The following is a 20175-nucleotide window of genomic DNA, read 5'->3' as shown; positions in this document are numbered from 1 at the left end:
GAGAATGTCTGTAGAGTGTGAGCATGTTGTCTGCTCCATCAGCACCTCAGGAAGGTGAGATGTTACTGGATCCTGAGTGCCTGCTGCTCTCCTAATAAGACTCATATGGCATAAGCTGCTGCTAGGGAAAAGGATAGCCACATAGATATGGCGAAGAGGAAGAAACCTAAATTACACACTGGGAAAAGAGTTATCCAAGACTCATTTGGGTTTTCCTGCAAGCTATTTGTTATTGTTGCAGAAAGAAAGCATTCATACATGTCTGGACGGGCTTTCACCTACTGCACTGCCATCTTCTTTGCACAGTACTTTGTCTCAGGTTATCATGGACAGACACACTCAAGCTGCCTTGGGTTAAGAGACCTATTTTAGAGATACCTCGGGAAGTGAGGCACCAGAAAGCTCTTTCAGGGGGTGACAGAAAGAGTTGGCATGATGCTTAAATATAAGGACACCTACTGGGATAAGAAAGGCAGGAAACAAAATGACTTGTGCATTAATGTACATTATATATTTTAATTTTATTTCGTTTTGAGTCAGTGTCTTATGATGTAGCCATAGCTGGCCTGGAACTCCTTAGATCAGACTGTTCTTGAAATCACAAAGCTCCACCTGAAGCTGCCCCCTAAGTACCTGGGCTAAAGGTGTGCTTGGCTATTTACTTATTCATTTATTGTTATATATGTGTATGTGCTGTGACTCTGGTGAACTCTGCCGTACTTCTGACACTCTGCATGCATCTGACTAGCTGCCTCCAGGATTAAATCAGAGCTGCTTGGAATCCAGCCTCTGACTTCTCCATACTGCCCTTTTTCTCTTCGTCTTCTGCAACTCCATTCTGCCAAACCTCTGCAAGTCTGGCACTGAGACTCATCAAAAGAGAGAACCTGATTAGTTAAGCTTGTCACCATACTTACTGAAAAGCTGTTGTAGTCATGTCTAAACAGGCTGCCTTTGTATCAGAAATCAGTCCCGGGTCTCATTAGCCGTGGTGAGGTCGGGGTCACATGGCAAAAGGCATGAGATTCGATGCCCAGAGACACCCCCTGCAGCTGCTTTTCTCATAAAGACGCCGTGCATATGCCAACCTGCAGAGCAGAATGGCCTGTGTGGTATGGGAAAGTGTTAGACCCTTATTCATGTTCCCTAACTCTTATTCTACCACAAACACTGGACTTGGCATTGGTCACTGAAATGACAAGAGCACTGCAGAATGTGGCTCAAAGCAGCCTGTGTTGGCAGGAGAGGTTTCTTGGCCTTCACCCCTCACACACCAGTCAGTGACTTCAATCAAAAAGTACAGCTGCTGGGATGGTTCGTCTACATGTGCCCCGTGTTTCCTAAGACACATCAGCGTGCAGACAGCACACAAGCATCTCTTTGCATGAGTCCACCCTCCCCTGCACTGAAGGAATTGCTCCTCTCAAAACTATCACCGATGGAGCTGGGAGTTCCCAGGAGGATTTTTCTATACTTGCTGTGATCTAGCCTGAATTCTATCCCTCCATTGTTTTGAGTTCTTCTAATGAACACCCTGACTGCCACTGGTGCCAAGAATAGCAGCTAAGCCTCCTGCCAAAAACTGTCCCTGCAGCTGCTTCAGCAAACTGCCACTGCTTTCCTGGCTGAGGCCACACCTGCTTCTAAAAAGGACATGATATACATGTCCAATGAGAAGGGAAGGTGCTGTGGAATATTCCTTTACACAGTGAATATATGTCCCTGTGATTGGTTTAACAAACAAGCAGACTGGCCAATAGCTCAATAGAATACAGTTAGGTGGGAAAGCCAAACTGAGAATGATGGGAGGAGGAAGAAGGGCAAAGTCAGAGGAGTCTCCAGCAGACACAGGGGAGCAGGAGATGAACTTGCCATGCTAATAAAGGTACCAGCATGTGGCAGAGAATAAATAAGTAATATGGGTTAACTTGAAATGTAAGAGCAGGTTAGTAATAACCTTGAGGTATTGGCCAAGCATTTATAATTTATATTAAGCCTCTGTGTCAGTTATTTGGTGGGAACAGGAAAACCTCCTCCTAGTGGAATGCATACCCAGTTGTAAGTCCAGCAAACTCATTGTTTACCACTACCACTAATGCTTTCAGTGCCAGTACTGCTGGGCCACTCTTTGGGTCACTCACAGGGTCTAAAGCCTGATGTCTTATGTTCTTATACACCTCAGAGAGATAAGAGGAAAGAGTGATTGTTTGGTAAATTTGTTCTTTTATTAAAACTTCATCTCCCGAAAACTCAAAGTCCACAGGAGCTGTGTCAGAAGAGAATCAAGGTGACAAATAGCACTCAGAATCAGACTTCCATCTCAACATCAGTACACTGGCATCTCTACATTTCTTTATTTTTCTTGGGATAATTTTCCTCCACAAGATTAATTGTCCCTCATGGTTTCAGGGAAAAGATAGGACTTGGTCTTCCCAGGCATAGCCAAGTATTAGGCCACTGTAGGTACAGCATGTCATATGATTGACTAATTTAGAGGGCACTGACCAATAATAAAAAAAGTATATAAAAATGTATTGGGAGAAATTTGGGGATCTTCTGATATATGTAGACATACTTCTTTCTCTCTGTCTCTTTCATTGTTTCTCTCTCTCTCTCTCTCTCTCTCTCTGTGTGTGTGTGTGTGCATATAATACATATATATATATATATATATATATATATATGATGGATATCAAGAAAAGTTAGAATTTTGAGATCTATATTATTCCTTATCTAAAACACATACGGAGACATTAATTGTTCAGCTAGAATTACAGAAGCAGGCAAATAAAGCAGTTGCAATTTTTACATTTATTCACTGTCATCAAGAGGAAGAAGAAACTAAATCTAATAGAGAAAAAGATTCTAATCACTGTAAATGTGCAGTCTATTTTAGTACAAATACTAAAGTCATTATATATTACCATGGCCTAGATATATATTCCTCTAAGGAAATTTAAGTACTTTGGATATGATTCTATATTCATTAACACAGCCTAGAACAATACTATGTTCATTCTGTTAATAAATATAGGGTTGTACAAGCCACCCAAATGGATATTTTGTGTAGATTTGTGGATTTTCAAAGAGCAATAACTAAGATGCAAATTGATGAGTTACAATATATAGGTGGATTCCAGAGAATTCAGGAAATCATTTTGTGAGAGAATTTTAGTGATTAAGAATCAAATGTCAAGGAATTCCAATAACTAAATAATGGAAGAAAGTGAAAGACACAGCAAGCAAAGTTTAAAGAGTGGTCAAGAGAGAGCCTGGAAGAATGTAGTGTCAGGGAAAGCAGTTTGAGACGCCCTGTAACATGATGCCAGTGATGTGCAATGCTCTGGAATGATACAAAGGTATGATGTTCAGGAAACTAAACATATGACTTTCATAAAACATATAAAGCCAAAGAACTTTTTTATCGGGGTGGGACACACCATACTATTTAGACTGTTTTGTGAATAATCCATAGATTAAAGATTGCCAAAGGCATACTTTGCTAATTTAATTTGCTAATGAATAGAAAACTGATTAATATCCTATGAGAAAAACCCCTGAAAAATTTGGGGTTATCTGTTATACTCGATTAAATCAACAACATGCATTCTTAGGCAAATCAATGTTTATTGTAGGAGGCAAGGATCATTGCCATTTCTCCTAGACAAAAGTCTTTTGCAGTAATGTTACTCTTATTCTACCCCTATTGGGTTGTAAAATAGTGTGATCAGTAACTCAGTAACAATGAAATACTTATAGACTTATAGACTTACCTAATAACCAAGTGAACAGACAAAACAACTAAGTGAAAAATCAGGACTCCAGAGGTCTGCTCACGGGATCCGAACTCAGCCAGCAGGCTCCAGCACACCCAGAGACTACCAAGGCCCTGGTAACAGTCCTGCCTCACTCCATGAGCCCAGATAGGACAGGGGCTGCTTCTGGTTCAGGTTCCCCTGTCCTAATCCGGGACACCTGACTCCAGAGGTCTGCTCACCGGATCTGAACTCTGCTGGCAGGCTCCAGCACAGCCAGAGACTGCCAAGGCCCAGGTAACAGTCCGGCCTCCATCCACTGGCCCAGGAGAAGAGGACAGATAACAGAGTATTGAAACTGTTTGCATCTACCAGAAGGGAACATTGGTCCCATACCAACCAGGAGAGGAAGAGACTCATGCTACACCCACCAGAAGAAAGTATGGGAAGAAGACAATATAAAAACGAATGCAACAAAAGAAAACCAATATGACACCACAGGAGACTAGGGACCATACACTAGCAAGACCAGAACATCACAATGCAGATGAAGCAGAAGACAATGTCCTTGAAAACATCTTCAGGAAAATGATAGAGGGCCTCAAAGAAGATATGAGAAAATCCCTTAAAGAAATGGAAGAAAAAACAAAACAAAAAATACAAGATACCAGCAAATCTTTCAAGGAAACATTTCAAGACCTAAAAACTGAAGTAGAGACAATAAAGAAAGCACAAACTGAAGGAATGCTGGAAACAGAAAAGCTGGATAAACAATCAGGAACTACAAATGCAAGCATAACCAACAGAATACAAGAGATGGAAGAGAGAATCTCAGGAGTTGAAGACACACTAGCGGAAATAGATTCATCAACCAAAGAAAATCTTATGTCCAACAAATCCCTAACACGAAATATCCAAGAAATATGGGATACGGTGGAAAGACCAAACCTAAGAATAATAGGTATAAAAGAAGGTGAAGAAATCCAACTCAAAGTCACAGAAAACATATTCAATAAAATCATAGAAGAAAACTTTCCCAGTCTAAAGAAAGACATGCCAATGAAACTACAAGAAGCCTACAGAACACCAAATAGACTGCACCAAAAAACAACAAAAACAAAAAACCAAAAAAAACACAAACAAAACCCCCCGAACACCAAAACATACAGAATAAAGAGAAAATATTAAGAGGAGCAAAGGAAAAAGGTCAAGTAACCTATAAAGGCAAACTATCAGAATTACACCTGACTTTTCCATGGAAACTCTGAAAGCCAGAAGGTCCTGGTTAGATATTCTACCTAAATTAAGAGACCATGGATGCCAGCCCAGACTATTATACCCAGCAAAGCTTTCAATCAATATAGATGGGGAAAACAAGATATTCCATAACAAAACCAGATTCAAACAATACATATCCACGAATCCAGTCCTACAGAAAGTTCTGGAAGGAAAATTCCTTCAACCCAAGGAAGTTAACTATAACCAGAAAATTATGGGCATTAGATAATCCCACTTTACCAACAGCCAAAAGAAAAAAGGGATGGAAACCCACACATAATTTCACCACCACCACCAAATCCAAAACAAACAATGAACAATCAATGGTCATTAATATCCCTCATTATTAATGGTCTTAACTTGCCCATAAAAAGATTGGATAAGAAGACAGAATCCATCCTTCTGCTGCATACAAGAAACATAACTCAACTTCAAAAACAGACAGTAACTAAGAATTAAAGGTTGGGAAAAGATTTTCCAATCAACTGGACCCAAGAAACAAGCCGGAGTACCAATCCTAATATCCAACATATTAGACTTTAAACTAAAATCAATCAGAAGAGGTGACAGCGGTCACTTCCTACTCATCACAGGAGAAATCCATCAGGATAAAATCTCACTTCTGAACATTTATGCCCCAAATACAAAGGCATCCATGTTCGTAAAAGAAACATTAATAAAACTCAAATCACACATAAAACTGCACACACTTATAGTGGGAGATTTCAACACCCCACTCTCACCACTGGACAGGAACACAACACAGAAACTTAACAAAGAAACAAAGGAACTAATAGAAGTTATGGCCCAATTGGGCTTAACAGACATCTATAGAACATTCCATCTGAACACAAAACAATATACCTTCTTCTCAGGGCCACAGGGAATCTTCTCTAAAATTGACCACATACTTGGCAGCATAGCGAACCTCAACAGGTACAAAAAAACTAAAATAACCCCCTGTATCTTATCAGACCACCATACTTTAAAGTTAGAATTCAACAACAACACGAATCACAGAAAACCTACAAACTCATGGAAATTAAGTAATGTCCAATTGCACAATTCATGGGTCCAGGAAGAAATAAAAAAATAAATTAAAGATTTCCTAGAATTCAATGAGAATTCGGACACAACATACCCGAACTTATGGGACACTTTGAAAGCAGTGCTAAGAGGAAAGTTCATAGCACTAAGTGCCCACATGAAGAAACAGGAGAATAATCACACTAGAGAATTAACAGCACAATTGATATCTCAAGAATAAAAAGAAGCCAATATACCCCAGAGGAGTAGATGCCAGGAAATAATCAAATTGAGGGCTGAAATCAATAAAGTGGAAACTAGGAGAACAAAGAATCAATGAAACAAAGAGTTGGTTCTTTGAGAAGATCAACAAGATAGACAAACCATTGTCTCATCTTACCAAACAGCAGAGAGTGAACATGCAAATTAATAAAATCAGGAATTAAAAGGGGGACATAACAACAGATACGGAGCATATCCAGAGAATCATCAGGTCATACTTCGAAAACCTGTATTCTTCAAAGTTCGAAAATCTAAATGAAATGGACAATATTCTGGAGAGATTTCACTTATCAAAATTAAATCAAGAACAGATAAGCAACTTAAATAGACCTATAACCCCTAATGAAATAGAAGCACTCATTAGAAGTCTCCCAAGCCAAAAAAGTCCAGAACCATCTGGCTTCAGTGCAGAATTCTACCACAAATTCAAGGAACAGCTAACAACAATTCTCCTCAAAGTATCCCACACAATAGAAGCAGAAGGGTCATTGTCAAACTTTTTACAAGGCTTCAATAACCTTGATACCCAAGCCACACCAAGAAACAACTAAGAAAGAGAACTACAGACCAATATCCCTTATGAACATTGATGCAAAAACACTCAATAAAATACTGGCAAATTGAATCCAAGAACATATCAGAGAAATCATCCACCATGATCAAGTAGGCTTCATCCCAAGGATGCAAGGATGGTTCAACATACTAAAACCCATCAATGTAATCCACCATATAAAAAAGGCTGAGGAAAAAAAACCACATGATCATCTCACTAGATACTAAAAAAGCCTTTGACAAAAACCAACACTCCTTCATGATAAAGGTCTTGGAGAGATCAGGGATAATAGAAACATACCTTAACATAATAAAAGCAATATATAGCAAGCCAACAGTCAACATCAAATTAAATGGAGAGAAACTGCAATGCCTCTAAAATCTGGGACAAGACAAGGCTCTATACTCTCTCCATACCTCTTGAATATTGTCCTTGACGTTCTAGCTAGAGCAATAAGACAACAAAAGGAGATCAAGGAGATACAAATCAGAAAGGTAGAAGTCAAACTCTCACTATTTGCAGATGATATGATAGTCTACATAAGTGACATGAAAACCTCAACCAGGAAACTCCTACAGCTGATAAACACCTTCAGCAATGTGGCAGGATACAAGATTAACTCAAAAAAATCTCTAGCCCAACTATATACAGATGATATATTGGTGGAGAAAGAAATCAGAGAAACATTATCTTTTACAATTGCTACAAACAACATAAAATACCTTGGGGTAACACTAACCAAAAAAGTGAAAGACCTGCACTGTAAGAATTGTGAGTCTCTAATAAAAGAAGATGCTAGAAAATAGAAGGATATCCCATGTTCTTGGATAGGTAAGATCAACATAGTAAAAATGGCAATCTTGCCAAAAGTAATCTCCAGATTCAATGCAATCTCCATCAAAATACCAACACAATTCTTCACAGACCTTGAAAGAACAATTCTCAACTTTATATGGAAAAACAAAAGACCCAGGATAGCCAAAACAACCCTGTACAATAAAGGAACTCCTGGAGGCATCACCATCCCTGACTTCAAGCTCTATTATAGAGCTATAGCCCTGAAAACAGCTTGGTATTGGCACAAAATAGACAGGTAGACCAATGGAATATAATTGAAAACCCCGATATTAACCCACACACCTACGAACACTTGAGTTTTGACAAAGAAGCTAAATTTATAGGATGGAATAAAGAAAGCATCTTCAACAAATGGTGTTGGAATAACTGGATGCTGGAATGTAGAAGACTGCAAATAGATCCAAAACTTAAGTCCAAATGGATCAAAGACCTCAACATAAACCCAGCCACACTGAACCTATTAGAAGACAAATTGGGAAATACCCTTGAATAAATTGGTACAGGAGACTGCTTCCTGAATATTAAACCAGTATCACAGACATTGAGATCAACAATTGATAAATGGGACCTCCTGAAACTGAGAAGCTTCTGTAAGGTTAAGGACACAGTCAGTAAGAAAAAAACGGCAGCCCACAGACTGGGAAAAGATATTCACCAACCCCACATCTGACAGAGGGCTTGTCTGCAAAATATACAAAGAACTCAAAAAGCCACTCTCCAAAACACCAAACAATACAATTAAAAATTGGGGTACAGAACTAAATAGACAATTCTCAATAGAGGAATCTAAAATGGCTGAAAGGCCCATAAGAAAGTCTTCAACATCCTTAGCCATCAGGGAAATGGAAATCAAAACAACTCTGAGATATCATCTCATTCCTGTTAGAATGGCTAAAATCAAAAATACCAATGATAGTTCATGCTAGAGAGGGTGTGGAGAAAGGGGAACATTCCTCCACTGCTGGTGGGAGTGCCAACTTGTATGGCCACTTTGAAAATCAGTATGGCGACTCCTCAAGAAAATGGGAATCAATCTACCACATGATCCAGCAATTCCACTCTTACTCATATACACAAGAGATGCATATTCATGCAACAAGGACAACTGTTCAACAATTAGCAATTAGCAGCACTAATTGTAATTGCCAGAACTTGGAAGCAACCTAGATGCCCTCATCTGAAGAATGGATAGAGAAATTTGGTACATTTACAGAATGGAGTACTACTCAGCAGAAAAAAATCAATGGAATCTTGAAATTTGCAGAAAAATGAATTGAACTGGAAGAAACCATTCTGAGTGAGGTAACCCAATTACAAAAAGACAAACATGGTATGTACTCACACATATGTGGATTTTAGATATAGAGTAAAGGATTACCAGCCTACAATCCACACTGCCAAAGAAGCTAATAAACAAGGAGGAGCCTAAGAGAGACATATATGGTCCCCTGGAGAAGCAGAAAGAGACAAGATCTCCTGAGCAAATTGGGGCAAGGGATGTGGGGGGGGAAGGAGCTAGGAGAATTAGAAGGGCAGAAGAGGAGGGGTGACAATGACATAAGGGAGCAGAAAGGTTGATTCAGGGGAAGAATAGAAGAAAACAAGAAAGGAGATACCATAATAGAGGGAGACATTTAGGTTTACAGAGAAATTGGGCACTAAGGAAGGACTGGAGATCTACCAAGATGACACCAACTAACAATCTCAGCAACAGAGGAGAGGCTACCTTAAATGCCCTCCCCTGATCATTAGACTGATGACTGTCTTATTTGCCATCTTATAGCCTTCATCCAGCAGCTGGTGGAAGTAGAAGCTGACGCCCACAACTAATCACTGAACTGAACTGGAATCCAGTTGCAGAGAAGATCAAGTGATGGGCAAAGGGGTCCAGATCAAGCTGTTGAAACCTACAGAAATAGCTGACCTGAACAACAGGGAGCTCTTGGTCCCTAGACTGATAGCTGGAATACCAGCATGGGACTGATCCAGACCCCAGGATTGTAGGTTTAAGTGAGGAGACCTTGTAAATCTATGGGACCTCCTGTAATAGTTCAGTACTTATCCCTATCATAGGTGTGGACTTTGGGAGCCCATTCCACATAGAGGGATACTCCCTGAGACAAGACACATGGGGGTGGTCCTAGGCCCTATCCCAAAGGATATGACAGACTCTAATGACCCCCTATGGATGGTCTCACCCTTCCTGGGGAGCAGAAAGGATATGTGATAGGTAGGGTATTAGTTGGGAGGTGGTAGAGGAGGAGTGGAGGGAGTGGGAACTGGGATTGACATGTAAAACAATCTTGTTTCCAATTCAAATAAAAAATACCAATTCAAAAAAGAAAAATCAGTCAATTATTTTTCTTGTCCATTATCCAATCTAGAATTAATTTTCTTGACAATGTGCATATGATTGGAGGTATGAAATGGTTCATCATATTTAGTAACTCAAGTGGTGACCTTCAAAACAATAGTTGTAGTTGCCTGGAGTGGACAACAAAAACAAACCAGATATGTTACAATTACATAGAAGACTGGATAATAGACCCTTCATGTGACTTCTTTAGGCACTGAGGGAAACTAGGGCTGTGGTTTGAAACAATGGAAGGGCAATGATTTGATTTTCATTTTTTTTAAAGATGGAAATGATTCCAGTATTAAAGTCCACTTTTAGCTTATTACTTAAGCTCAGTCAAGTTCATAATTTCTTTACAATTGTTTTCTCATTTTTTACATGCTCTGAAAACTTTGTTTACAACTACCTTAACATCAACAAAAATGAGAAAGGAGCATGAAGGCATACTTCTCTGAATAGTCCTTATGCCACAAACCCTTTAACAAGAATTCTTGTAATGCTGCCACTCTCACTCCAACAAGATTAGCATCAAGCTGAAGATCTCTCTTGCAGAGACTGAAAGTGAAAAAAATTAGAAGAGGGAGCAACTGGAATGGAAAGAGAAACTGAGAAACACATGGGGTTGGGGAGAAATCATCTATGAGGAGTTAGATGCCGAAAAGAAGAAAGATGAGTTTGGCAAGTGGGAAAGGTGAAATGGCTGGACAGATGCCAGCCAGGCACCTCCAAAGGAGATGCTCGCTGGAATATTCCTTGCCTCTCTCTAGTGGCGGCTGTAAAAACTGATGTAGGGTATGCCCGTTGTTATAACTTTCAACAGGAAGATATCTTAACTATTTTTTCTAAGTGAAGATTTATTTCTATATAATCTTATAATAAAAAAATATGGCTATGGGCTCAAATATACCAAAGAAGACTATTCAGTGAGCCAATAGGCATGCTGAGTAGTGAATACCACATTTGCTTACTCTTCGATATTGAGTAAGTGCTTGATGTATTTGTTGATTATTTTCTAAAATCTTAGTCTTAGTTACTCAAACTAAACTCTTTGCTTGGAATTATGGATGCTTTTGATTTTCAAACATCTTTATTTTCTTAAATACATGTCTTTATTCATAATAATTATGGTCAATGAGAAATGAGAGAGCTATGGCTTAATTTCTTTAAAAATAATAATTTTTTTCTTAAACTTTAGAGAATGTTTCTTTGGTGAAAGGGAAGAAAAAAGTATTTACATGGTCTTTTCGCCCTAAGGCCTCTAAACACTGTGGTAGTCCTTTATCAGCAGTGTTTATACTTCATGATTTTGTTTATTTAGATGCTTGCAGAGTGTAAAATTATGGGTCTGGCGGTTTGTGACTAGAATTTGTTTCTCTACATCTATCCTTCTTTTGCTTGACTTGAAAGTTTTATTTTGGTACGTTTTTGTTTTCCTCTGAATTACACATAAAGAGTATGTAAACTCTCAAGGGATGTCCATGAATTGATAATAGCAGAAAATTTCTCTCCACTGCACACTTTTCAAGTCATTTGAAGAGCATAGCATAAAACATGCTACAGTGCTGGGCTGAAGATGTGGCTCTGTTGCTAGTATACTTATCTACCATTCACACAGCCCTGGTTCCAACCTCACACAGCAAAACCCAGGCATGGTGGTGACATGTTTGTAATCCCAGCAACTGGATTTTAAAAGCAGAAGAATCAAGGGCCTGTGATATAAACAGCTTATCCTACCAGAGAAGCTTATATATCTGTATGCTCTCTGTCCCGGAAGGGATGCTATCCCCTCTTTAACTGAGAATACAAGTTAGCCTGATAGACGCAGAGTTGATAGTCCATTATTCTCTGTGGGACATAAATATAAAGCCATTTTGAAGGAAATCCTAAGTGATCTGTCTTTGTGATCCAAAATGTTGCTATGTGCTCTTGCTCTCAGTGCATCTAAATTTTGGACTTCTGCATTCTTCTTGAGAGCTGAAGTCAACCTGTCTCTCATAAATCTTTTGGAATTAAATCTGTTGAGTCTACCCAGTTAATCACAGCTCTACAGCACCCAGTTATAGTCTTGTTTTCTTTTCTTGTTTTTTTGTTTAGAGAGTTGGGGAAAATCCTTCTTCTTTGTCTTTCTTTTTGTTTCATTCTCTTTGTTGATTGCAAGTAAAAGAAAATTGGTTTCAACTAATTTTGACAACTAAAGTAGGGAAGGGGATTTATTCGTCATGGAAACTAAAAGTTGAATAAACAGGATGGTTCTGAATGCATTGGTATCAACAGAAGAGGTTGGCATAAATATTCTTTTTAATATATATTTTTACTGAAAATAAATTTTCTTTACACAAAATATTCTGATCATGGTTTCCCCTCCTCTAAATCCTCCCAGATCCTTGTCACCTACCTATCTTCTTAACTCTGTGCCCTTTCGTTCTCTTTTTTTTTTTAAGAATAAAACAAATAGGCAAACAAACATGCCAGAATAAAAATTTAAAAAAAAACAAGAAATACACAAAGACACACAAACAAACCAAACCCCATAAGAACACAAAATAAGACACCATAATATTCACACAAAAGACCAGTAAGACAAAAACAAATGCCCAAACAAATCAATATGAGACAAAAAGTCTGTAAAGATATCATTTATATGGCTGACCGTGGAGTCTACCCTTAAGTGTGGTCAATACACCCAGAGGGGCTCCATGGACAAAAACCAATTTTCCCTTTGTAAGCAGTTGTCCATTAGAGACAGCTTCTTGGTTAGGGATAAAATTTCATGAACACTTACTCCTCTCAGCTCTGGTACCTTATCTGGCTTGTACCTGTGCAGGTCCTATGTGTGCTGCCACAATGTCTGTGAGTTGATCTGTGCTTCAGTCCCATATCTGGAAGACATCGTTTTCTTGGTATCCTGTATCCTCTCTATATGAAACAATACACACTTCCCAGTGAGTGGTGGTATATCAATATGGGTGAAAAATATTGTTTATCTTTATTTGAGTAAGCAAGCTGGCATAGAAAATTTGTCCCTGATCTTGTCCACTCCTAAACTGTTATTTTAAGGTAAAATGAGAATCCTTTTTGTTTCTCTATATGCTTAATTGTAATTTAGGTTTTTATTTTTATGTGTATGAGTGACTTCATGTATGCTTATATGTCACATGCTTGTCTGGTGACTGCAGGAGCCAAAAGAGGGCAACCTGGGACTGAAGTTATAGATGGCTGTAAGTTGTCATGTGGGCACTGGAAACAGACCCCATGTCCTCTACAAGAACATCAAATGCTCTTAATGGAGCCGTCTCTCCAACCATTTTCTGTATGTCCTATGAAATGTAATCCCACAGGATTCACGTTGGCTGTTTGCTTGCTTATTTGTTGGTTGATTGTCTGTGTTTAAAGAATTTAAACTGTTTTACAGAGAACATAACGAGTGCTACAGACAACCCCAATCAAAGCATCGTCCTATAACCCAGTCTGCTGACATCCCATAAAACTGCCTTGAGAGTCTCTTTGCAACTCTGCAGACTCCACCTTGAAGGTTTTATAAGCACCCCCTAAGCCTCATCTCATCCCAGCAACTGATAAAGGAAAGTTGTGGAAACCTCTGAAATAAATTCATAGAAAAGGTGAAATGTTTTGTGGTACATGGATAATTCTGACAAATGATTACTCATTAAAACATAACCAAAAAGAAAACCAAACTATTCTGGGATTGAAGAAGGACCTCACTAGTGATGACTTACACATGTTTCCTCCCTTTGCCCCTTTAGGATGGCTACAAAGCAAAGTACACCATTGCAAATCTCAGCTAGCCATTAACTCAGAACACTTCTCTTGCTTTGCTTTCCTCTGCATTCACCTTTTCACAAGTTGTTTTCGACAGTCTAGTTCAATAGTCAAGGGAAGAATCATTGCCCATTGGAGAACATCTTGGCAATAATTCAACCATGGGGCTGTATCTTCTTCTAAGAGCCTACCTGGTGCCAGGCACTGTACTAGATGCCAGAGTTACAATGATGCCCCCATTTTTGTCAAGTTCTGTCCTTGAGCTCTTCTTTTCTTTTTATCTCATTTGGACACCACATTAGCTTCCATGTGCTTAAGTTCCACTTCTACTCTTTACTGTGCCACACAAAAGCCCCCAGATGCTGATGAGCATGAGCATATTCTCGATTCATGGTCACCATGTCCATTCGCTATGTCCTATAGTGGAATGACTACCACCTCCTTTACTCTCCTTTCCTCCCACAGCGTCCCCTAAGTTTGATAGTTAAGGATCCATTATGGCAACTCTGTCTCAGAAATTGTTCTGATGGTTTCACCGTTCACTGCCAACATGTACTATTCTGTAGTCCAGATTAAATGCTGGTGCTAAAAGGAATATTTATGACCCAGAATATTGTAATCGGGGCTAGAGATAGCAGAGAGTTAAGAGCACTTGTTGTTTCTGCAGAGAATTGAGTTCAGTTTTCAGTATCCAGTTTGGAAGGCTCTCAGTTTCCTGGGACTCCATCTCCTGAGATATGCCTCCACACTGGCCTCCATGGGTGCCTGTACTCACACATACACCTACACTCTCATAAGCAAAAATAAAATAAACCTTAGAAAAACCAAGAACTTCATAATCTATGACACAGAATCCTAGATTGGTTCATGTTGCTTTAAGATATTATGTTTCTATCCAACTGATGGGCTTTTGTCATCCACATATGCTGTCCAAGGCCAGGAAGAACCTGCCTCCTGTCTACATTTCACAATGATGTGTTTTTGAATTTTCTGTTTGTCAAACTACTCCAGTTGTCCACCATTTCCTTTCTTCCAAGCATAGAGAAGACACCCCTCATGAAGATTACACCTTCTCCTTGGAGTTTTCACCTCCAAACCCATCTCGTCCATTCCTCTCTTACTGCCAGCAAAAGGAGAAGCCATGGGGTAGGAGTAATGGGTTCCACAGGACACTAGATAACTGTCACTTCATTAGTTTGTCAGCATGCATTTGTGTTTGGAAATTTCTAACCACATGAAAAAGCCAAGAGACAAACAAGAAAAATGTCTCGTATGGGACAAGAGAACAGAAAGTCTTGTGGAACTTCATCAGGAAGGGCCATCCAAAGGGTGCTGACTTCAGAAACACATAGAGGGCTGTTCTTACCATCTGGGTCTTTAGGAAGTCAGGAGCTTTTTATGAGTGGTGAGGAAGGTGAACCACTGGATAAAGTCCTTTGTAAGAGGAGCTGGTGAGGAATCATCCAGGGATGACAGACTTGAGAGGGCTGCAGTGGGAACTTATCAGGGCTCAGACCTCCAGCAATTCTCCCAGGCACTGTCTTCACTGCAGATTTGCCTAGAAGAGAGCAGACAAAGCCTTTTCCAAACTGTAAAATCCAAAATCTTCAGGAAAGAGAAAAATGAATAGACTAATTCTTTTCTTATTTCTTAATAGTTTGCTCAACTTGCATAGACAAAGAACAACTAGCATTTGGAACTAACCCAAGGGTTTTCTTTTTTTTGTTTGTGCTTGCCAGCACACCTGAGTACAGTCAAACTGTTAAGAATTATCTAATCTGACTTTACAGGTGGCTTCAGGGAGGGACATTTATCTGAATGCTCAAGGGCAAGTCAGGTATAAAATGCGCTTTGTGAAAAAGCCTGGCTGATTTTGACATGACACACTGTACTGTAACAAAGAATGATCTGAAATGACTGAAATGAGAGCCCGCAGGCTTTGGAGTTTCATTGGTGTTAATTTGGAGAACAAGGACAGAAGATTTTTATCTTCAGGCTCCACTATTATGCTTGATTTGGAGGCTCTTTTAAGAAATCTTATGGGTTGCTATTCAACAAAAACAAAGCAGATATGTTACAGCATATTTCTATGTGCGATCCAAGATCATTATCTACTCATGAATTTATCTTAGGATATTCAGTCTTTGTTAACTCAATTTAAGAAATGAATATTTAAAGAAGTAAGTTGATTTATTGAATACTTCTACATGATAATTTTCCTTCTGTGTGTGTTTGAGTGTTCTGAAGTTTGATATGTGTTATACTTAATTCCTGCTATCTCCACCAGCCCCCAAATTTTCATCTTGAAAAATTGCAACTTCATTATTTTACTTACTCAATGGTCATGGCCTTTGTATTCTCCTCTCCTTCCCTTTCTTCTCTTCTCCTCTCTCCTTCTTTCTTCTCTTTCCCCTTTCCCCTCCTTACTCCTTCTCTCTCTCTCTGTATCTCTGTATCTCTCCATTTATCTATCTCTGTCTCTTTGTATATGACTGTCTCCATCTCTCTCTGTGTGTCTCTATCTCTCTCCATTTATCTCTGGCTCTTCGTATGTGTCTCTCTGTTTCTCACCCTCTGTCTCTGTTTCTCTCTCTCTCTCTCTCTCTCTCTCTCTCTCTCTCTCTCTCTCTCTCTCTCTCTCTCCTCTTTCAAGAGAATGACTTACTATGTAGCCCTGGATGGTATGGAATTTACACAGACTCACTTTTCCATCCAAAGTGCTGGGATTACAGATATGGCCCACTGTCAGGCTTTTCTCTTACACTTACATCTCACCATTCAAATGATCAGTGTTCCATTGACAATGTCTTCAAAAGACTCAGAATCAAATTACTTTTCATTCCTTTCACCATCATCTTCCTGACCCAAGCAACAGTGATCTGTATAGTAGTGTGATGGAACATCCTTCTTACTCCATGTAGTCTAATCTCCACAGAAGGTCATCTTTAAAATTCCTTATATTCTGCCTAAAACTTTGTAATAACCAACTTCCCACTTCTTCCACTGTGAAGTCCTTCAAAGTCCTCCAAAAGCTCAGGAAATCCAGAATCTTTCTTCCCCATCCCATTTACATCCCTGACCTCCTAATACCCACTGACCTTCATACTCCTCTCCTTCCTTTCTCTTCTTCCATCGTGATTCTGAATAACATCTGTTTTTGAGCCCATGGTAATCAGCTCCAAAACAAGCATCCCTGAAGCTAGCAGTGAACACCCTTTTTCCTCAGAGGTCTCCTGTTGGAAGCACAAGCTGTCTCAAGCAGGAAGACCAGCTAAGTCGCTGATGGAGAGGAATGGAAGGCAAGGTTGGGATTCAGAATGGAAATGAAAATAACCATATGCCACTGATAAAAATCATTTCCCAAGCACTTCATATTTATACTTAACAACCTCACATTCCATTAAAGCTACAAACTTCATGTGACCCTTCCTGTGCTATTTAAAAGAGAGTCAGGAGTCAGAGAATTTCCAGCAGGAGTGTTTCTCAGCCAACCTCCTAGAAGGCATACATAGGAAGAACATGATTCCTAAGCATCCAACTAAAGCTCCCAAGGTGGGAATGTTTTTTTCAAAATTCTGAGAAATTCTAATTGGCTTTGGCAGGTAAATATGCTCTTATCGTTGACACCTCTGGCTTATTCAAACAACTGGAAATGATGATAAATTTCCAGAAGATTGTAACCAAGAAATAGAAAGAAAACATCTTTCCAAAGAATATAAGTCCTGTGAGGCACACATCAAGAAGCATGGATAAAATTTACCAAAGCAAGCAGTGCTGTATATTTTAAACAATCTTCTATAGTTATTTAGTTAAAAAGAAAACCAACCAACTAAACAAACAAACACAAAACATTCATGGGATGAGTCAGTAGTGGCTTCTCAGCAGTGGTCCAGGGACTTCTGGGACTGACCCAGCCTTTGCAAAGATGGAGAAGGAAATATAATGGTACAGAGATATTCCCAGTGAGCCATATGAGAAGCAAGACCAGGAGAACAGAGTTGAGAGGAGTTCTCCACTAAGCACAAAGCCAGTGACAGAATGGTGTTGAAAGTCTGTGGAAGTAAAGCATCATTACTGACATTAAAGTTCACTTGCAGGGCTGGACAAATGGCTCAGTGGTCAAGAGTACATGACATTTGAAAAAAGGGATAATTTACCTCTTATGATTGGCTTTAAGTTGTATAGGGTTGGGTATGGAAGGAGATGGTCAGTCTCGGGTATCTCTCTTAGATAAGTTTAAGGGTATGGAGGGAAAGGGTATGGTTAGGATGGGATATAGGTAGATTAACATAACTTCTTGTGAACTAATTTTAGCAACCAATAGCTATAGATAAATTAAACTGTTATATTCTTGTATGTTGACCTAGTAGGGTCTTCTTTCTGTTTACAATGTTTTGCACACAAATATAAAACTATCTATCTATCTATCTATCTATCTATCTATCTACCTTGTATATTGATAAAACTTAGGATATTTTATATTGCACTTTACAGTTCTACCTCTACTCAAGACATTTCAGTTCTGAGATATATATATATATATATATATATATATATATATATATATATATATATGCATTGTCCTTGCTAAATTATTTTTGGAAGCTTCAGCCATTGTACAACTATGTTTTGAGAATTACAGACATAGATATTTGATCTTCAAACACTTCAAAGACCTACAGAATACGGCATTTAAATATTTTAATATTAGTACTCCATCAACATGATACACAATTGCTCCCTACAGCACCAAGCTATTCCTGACAGTATGTTGGGCGCGAATGACAGTCCTTCTGTAGTTCATTCTCTTCTCGGCTACTGGCATCTTGGCCAAAGAACTACCTCAATCACTGACTTTGGACTTACTGTCCTACTGTGCTTGCAGGAGACAAACTTAGAGACCGCTAAACCCTGCCAAGTAAGGGTAAGACAGTCTTTCAGCTTCCCTACTTCTGTGTTGGTCAGTCAGATACTTTAGGCCTTAGCCAAAGCTGGTAGCCCCTATGAAGCTGTGAGACTTTTGGTGACTGTCCAGGTAGTCTGCTGTTTTTGTCTTCACTGGCACCTGTTGGAAGTCATTTGCCTGCACTGCCTGCCTACTCTAGTATTGTTATCTTCCTTCTCAGGTCCTTGATGAGGTTAAAGATTAGATTGTCACAGTTATTGTTCTTTCTTCTTAGATAGAAATATTAGGTACAAGACTTAAACCTTCCAATTTAGGACAACTTCGTAGAATCTCTGTTATACTTTTACCCTGTGACTGAACATGTAGTTCTTACCAATTGCTCCTGGTTGGGTTACTGACAGTAGGTCTTAATTGTGTATGTTTTTACCTTTCCTTCTCCTAGAACATACTTGATATTTGTTATCATTGTATATAGTTTTGTATCAAGCCTAAATCTTTTTCTTTAGATTAAAAGGGGAATTGTAGTGAATAATCTGCCTCCACACCTGTAGCACTGACCAAGTCTGTTGGGCATGGTCACAGGTGCAGACATGACTGATGAAAAGGAAAAGGTTGGGGATCTGCAGCCCCTTTGGTTTCTCGGAGAGCATTGGGGAACAAGGTCTGTCTCTTCAGAGCAGGAACACTGCAGCAGTTACTGCTTTCTGTGTAAGTTATTTACTATTAAACTCCACTTCAATTTACCAGTCTGGTGAATCCATATATCCACACCATTAGATGTTCCTGCAAAAGACTGGTTCAGTTCTTAGAACCCACTTAGATGGCTCCCAACCATCTGTAGCCCTGGGAACCCTATACTTTCTTCTAGACTCTAGACTTCTAGACACATACATTATATACACATATAAATAAGAATAACTCTATTAAAAATCAATGTTAAAAACAATGTTAAAAAACATTCACTTGTTTGTCAGGTACATGTGATTTTATTTTTGCTTAATTTCATCTATCAAAGTCAACTTTCTCTGTTGATTAAAGTCAATTTCAACCCTATTCAGGAAACAATTATTACTTCCTTATAATTTTTATAAACTCCTGACTCTGAGTTTCTTGAGATGCTTATCAATAATGTGAACTATTGAAACATTGGGGTTTATTTTGTCTCATAAGTATTTTCATCAAGTAATGCATGTGCAGATTTGAAATATGAAATGGAGCCAAAGGACTTAAAACACAGAACCACAGCCTCTATCCCTCCCTCACTCCCATCCACTACATCTCCTCTGATCCTCAAAGGAAACCATACTTTTGTCAGCTCGCTTCCAGATCTTTGTAAAATTTTGTGCTAGCTTTTAATTCAATAATTAGAACCCCATTATTA

The sequence above is a fragment of the Cricetulus griseus genome, chromosome 2 (assembly GCF_003668045.3).
Source record: "Cricetulus griseus strain 17A/GY chromosome 2, alternate assembly CriGri-PICRH-1.0, whole genome shotgun sequence".
NCBI classification, from domain to species: Eukaryota; Metazoa; Chordata; class Mammalia; order Rodentia; family Cricetidae; genus Cricetulus; species Cricetulus griseus.
This window is presented reverse-complemented; position numbering follows the sequence as displayed.